Consider the following 6,000-nt stretch of genomic DNA (forward strand, 5'->3'; position numbering starts at 1 on the left):
TTTCTGCAAACAATGGGGCACCAGTAGCTGAAAACAGGTTCCATGGTGGACATCCTCCACCACCCGGTACAATAATCCATCCCTTTCACTGATATATTTCCACTGTTTAAACAGAAACATAACAGCTTTAGGGAGACCTTTCCTCTCACGGGGACCTGGTTTCCGCTTTTGACTCCAAAAGGACTGAAAAACACTAAGCACAGAGTCCTGGCTCTGAAATGTTTTTAGTTCTTCTTTTGTATAGCCTGGAAGAGTAGCTGTAGCTCCTAGAGCTGAAGACTTAACAGCACCAGCTTCTGAAGTCCTGATATGATTGACTTGGTAACATTTAGTGCCTTTAGAGACCAATTCATACTCAAGGATTGTCCCTCTGCAGATCACATTACAAATAGCATCGCAGTCGTCAAACTGCTCATCATCTATGTCTGGATCAGGCTCCCCTGCTAACGGGTGTCGTGATAGCGCGTCAGCTGCAGAGTTACACCGTCCTGGGCGATACTGCACATCAAAATCAAAAGCAGCCAACTGAGCCACCCATCTTTGCTCAATGGCTCCCAGCTTTGCTGTCTTGAGGTAACATAACGGGTTATTGTCAGTTACAACTGTGAATTTTGAGCCAAGTAAGTAACCACGAAATTTCTCAGCTATGGCCCACTTGAGTGCCAATAGCTCCAACTTCATGCTGCTGTAGTTCTTGTCATTTTGTTCTGCAGCCCTGAGTCGCCTACTCGCATATGCAATCACTCTTTTTCTGTCACCTTGCTGCTGATACAAAATGGCTCCAAGACCCTGCCCACTTGCATCAGTTTCCACAATGAAAGGACGAGTGAAATCTGCATAACCTAAAACAGGGGCTGTCACAAGTTTTTCCTTCAACGTGTCAAGTGCCCTTTGACAGTCTGTATCCCACAATTCACTTAACTTTTGGCTTGCTCGTGTTATCGTACAGGTGGTGTTGCACTGATTCACCACATCATGCAAAGGGGCGGCAATTTTCGAGAACCCCTCAACATACCGTCTGTAATAACTGCAGAGGCCCAGGAAAGACTGCAACTCCTTCACACTGGATGGCACAGGCCATTCCTTAACAGCATTTACCTTAGATGGATCTGTTGCGATGCCATCTGCAGAAACCTGATGTCCTAAAAACCTCACCTCTTTCTGAAGAAAATGGCACTTTTCCCACTTCACTTTAAGGCCTGTATGCTTGAGGCGCTTAAACACTGTGTTGAGTCTTTCTAAGTGAGATTGAAATGAGGGAGAATACACCAGGATATCGTCAAGATATACAAGCATTATCTCAAATATCAAGTCACTCATGGCAACCTGCATTAACCTTTGAAAAGTTGCAGGACCATTACAAACACCCATGGGCATACGCAGATACTCGAAAAGCCCGAACGGCGTCGTGAAAGCAGTTTTATGTCTGTCGTGCTCATCCACTGCCACCTGGTGGTAACCACTTGCAAGGTCAATGGTAGAAAAGTATTTGGCGCCTTTTAGAGCGTCAAAACTCTCGTCAATCCGTGGCAATGGGAATGCATCTTTCTTAGTTTTCAGATTCAGTTTACGATAGTCTACACAAAGACGGATGCTACCATCTTTTTTCCGTACCACCACCACAGGTGAGGCATATGAGCTCTCACTCTTCTGGATGATACCCTTTTTCAACAACGTTGAGATGTGCTCCTGAACTTCCTTATACTGGTTAGGTGGAATACGTCTATATGGTTGTGTCACTGGTACACCATCATCCAACTTGATTTCATGCTTTACTTTGTCAGTAAATCCCAGATCATCATCATCACCTGCAAAGACATCAACATACTGAGCGAGTAGTGCATGCAGAGCGGCTCGCTCTTCATCAGTGCCCCCAATGTCCAGGTTGTCTAAGAGTGATTGCACTTTACTATCAGACGGAGCATCCAGAGAATCAACAAAGACTTGCTCTACATCAGCAGAAATGCGATGAAATTTAACATCACACGTCTTGTCACTTTCCACACATTCAACTACAGATATAATACCCAGCCTGGTTCTTGGGCATTTCAGATTCGGTTGAGTCTGTCTTATCCCCCTGCATTGATCGACTCACTGCAACCAGGGGCTCCCGTTTCCCTGCTGACCTGACATTGAAGAGTTCTCTGTAGCTTTGCGCCTTCTCTGTGGACATTGTCTTGCAATATGACCTTCAGTTTGACATCGGTAGCATATGGGTTTACCATCAGCGGTGAACTTCAGTGCAGCCTGAGCCCTATCTGGTACTAGGACACTGTTTTGGTTATGAGTAGTCAAATCCTTCACAGCCTTGGTAAGTTCAGTTATAACCTTGCCTTGTTCTGCAAGAAGCTTTACAACATCATCTAGGGAGACAGGCTTCTCATTACACTGTTGGGATGTGCTGACCTGCCCTTGGTTTGGAAAACTCCTCATGATGCTGTCCACATGCACTGGTTTCTCTCTAGCATTTACAGCTGTACATTGTGCATCTGTATAAAGGTAACTACCAGACCTCACTTTGCTCTTCACTCCTTTTGTACCCGCTGTCAGGTCTTCTGAGGCCCACAGGTAGGCTTCTTCACGCACTTCTATCAGAGATGAGTCAGGGTGAGCTCTGACATATCGGCGGAGGTCCCTTCTCAAGGAAGAATCTATCAAACCTTCTACAAACTGATCCCTTAGTGCTACCCTCTCATTTGCAAGTGAGTTGGGACAGCGTTTAAGTACAGAGCTTAGTGTTTGGGATAAAGCATGAGAGAAGTCACGTATATTTTGACCATCAGTCTGTTTACAGCTATAGAAGTTCTGTAGCAGCTGAGAAGCACTGCGTTTATCTCCAAACGCTTCCTGAAGGTAATGAAACAAATCACTTGTCTGATCAGATCCCTCATCTTTTCGTAGGCGCACCTCCTCTAATGCTGAACCTCTCAAAAGAGACATCACAAAGTCAAACTGCTCAGGTGGGGACTGGTTTCTACCAGAAAGCACACGTTCCACCTCTTCAATGAATTCATCCACAGACCATCTTTATCAATATCCCCACTAAATGGTGCAACATGACGCTCTCTCGGTACATAAACATAAGACCTAGAAGGTACAGTATTCAACGAGGATATAGCTGCCATGACTTCTTGTTGTCGTCTAGTGAGTTCACTTATTTTTGTTTGTACATCAGTTCGTTCCTCATCCTCGGATTCACTGTTCTGGTTATATTCTGTCCCCTGGTCATCCCCTATTGAGACTGTGGTACCTTGAACTGACATTTTAACATATAATCTTGTTTTGTTTTGTTTTTTTCAGTTACAGTTTTACAGTTACACACTTAGGTATTTAGTCTCTTTATCACAGCAAAGGATAAATTTACTGCAGACGTCAGCGTCATTCCTGGAGTCCTTCCCCCTCTGGTGGCCACTTATTCAGCCTCCTTTGCCCTGTTCCACGCTGTCAACCACACCAGAATCCTCAAGGTGCCATCTCGGTTCTCTTCTGCAGCAAAGATCTCTGTCCCAGGATCTTCAGCCAGATCCCTCTCCACCACTGCCGTACACTGTACTGTGCCAGATAAAGTTATGCCCAAAAAAAAAAGGAAACCCCACTCCTGGTACCAAGATTTGAAGCCGGGATAAATACAGGCACACAGGACTTCAAATACAAAATTTTAGTGGGGTCTTTGTTTCCCGTATTTATTTGTTTGGTATTTACTTTTTTAAAGTATATGATTTACAACGAATAGAAATGTAAAATAAAAAATGAACTCAAGGCAAGAAAACAAGATGCAACAGTACAATACTCTAATAGTATACGGCAGTGGCACCGAACACATGTAACACTCCAGCAAACATGAGCTTCGTAGCTACTCCATACACATTCACAGTCCGCTCATGTCGCCAGCCATTTCCTCAGAGTGCGTTTCACTGCGTCTCCTACTTCTACTCTCAGCGTGTCCTCTAACCTCGCTGATCACCGCTACTCAGACCGCATTGCGCCCTCTGCTGTTCCACCGCAATAGTAACCACTGGACTTGTCAAACTGGTTTGTATAAATAATAATTAATTGGATTTCGCCAGCAAACAAAATGTTTATACCACCTGGTTACACTAGTTTTCTTATGACCTGAAAAGCTCCAACACAATGTTTTAGTGTTTCTGCACTGTTTTTTTAACATTAAAGCTTAAAATGGTCATGTTCTGATGCTAGGCTGCTTTCAAACAGCTCAATACAACAAAAAAGAACAGTTGCAAATGCCTTGCTTTAAACTACTGTTCTTATGACCTGAAAAGCTCCAAAACGATGTTTTAGTGTTTCTGCATTGGTTTCCATCAGAGCAGCCTCTAATGGTCATATTCTGATGCCAGAATATTGTCCAACAGCTCAATACATCCTAAATGTACAGTTGCAATTGCTGTGGTTTAAACTAGTGTTTCTACAGCCTGAAAAGCTCAAAAACGATGTTTTAGTGTTTCTGCATTGGTTTTCATCACAGCAACCTCTAATGGTCATGTTCTGATGCCAGAATACTGTCAAACAGCTCAATACATCCTAAATGTACAGTTGCATATGCGGTGGTTTAAACTAGTGTTCTTATGACCTGAAAAGCTCAAAAACGATGTTTTAGTGTTTCTGCATTGTTTTTTTAACATTACAGTTCATAATGGTCATGTTCTCATGCCAGGCTACTTTCAAACAGCTCAATACATCCTAAAAGCAGAGTTGCAATTGCCGTGGTTTAAACTAAGTTTTCTACAGCCTGAATAGCTCAAAAATGATGTTTTAGAGTTTCTGCATTGGTTTTCATCACAGCAGCCTCTAATGGTCGTGTTCTGATGCCAGAATACTGTCAAACAGCTCAATACATCCTAAATGTACAGTTGCATATGCGGTGGTTGAAACTAGTGTTCTTATGACCTGAAAAGCTCAAAAACGATGTTTTAGTGTTTCTGCATTGGTTTCCATCAGAGCAGCCTCTAATGGTAATGTTCTGATGCCAGAAAACTGTCAAACAGCTCAATGCATCCTAAATGTACAGCTGCATATGTCTTGGTTTAAATTAGTGTTCTTATGACCTGAAAAGCTCAAAAACGAGGTCTTAGTGTTTCTGCACATTACAGTTTATAATGGTCATGTTCTCATGCCAGGCTACTTTAAAACAGCTCAATACATCCTAAAAGCAGAGTTGCAATTGCCGTAGTTTAAACTAGTGTTTCTACAGCCTGAAAAGCTCAAAATCGATCTTTTAGTGTTTCTGCATTGGTTTCCATCAGAGCAGCCGCTAATGGTCATGTTCTGATGCCAGAATACTGTCAAACAGCTCAATACATCCTAGATGTACAGTTGCAATTGCCGTGGTTTAAACTAGTGTTTCTACAGCCTGAAAAGCTCAAAAACGATGTTTTAGTGTTTCTACATTGGTTTCCATCAGAGCAGCCTCTAATGGTCATGTTCTGATGCCAAAATACTGTCAAACAGCTCAATACATCCTAAATGTACAGTTGCATATGCGGTGGTTTAAACAAGTGTTCTTATGACCTGAAAAGCTCAAAAACGATGTTTTAGTGTTTCTGCATTGTTTTTTTTAACATTACAGTTCATAATAGTCATGTTCTCATGCCAGGCTACTTGCAAACAGCTCAATACATCCTAAAAGCAGAGTTGCAATTGCCGTGGTTTAAACGAGTTTTTCTACAGCCTGAAAAGCTCAAAAACGATGTTTTAGTGTTTCTACATTGGTTTCCATCAAAGCAGCCTCTAATGGTCATGTTCTGACGCCAGAATACTGTCAAACAGCTAAATGTATCCTAAATGTACAGCTGCATATGTCTTGGTTTAAACTAGTGTTCTTATGACCTGAAAAGCTCAAAGACGATGTTTTAGTGTTTATGCATTGGTGTTCATCAGAACAGCCTCTACTGGTCATGGTTTGATGCCAGGCTACTTTAAAATAGCTCAATACACCCTAAAAGCACAGTTGCACTTCCCGTGGTTTAAACTAGTTTTCTTATG

Source organism: Betta splendens, chromosome 17 (genome assembly GCF_900634795.4).
Source record: "Betta splendens chromosome 17, fBetSpl5.4, whole genome shotgun sequence".
NCBI lineage: Eukaryota > Metazoa > Chordata > Actinopteri > Anabantiformes > Osphronemidae > Betta > Betta splendens.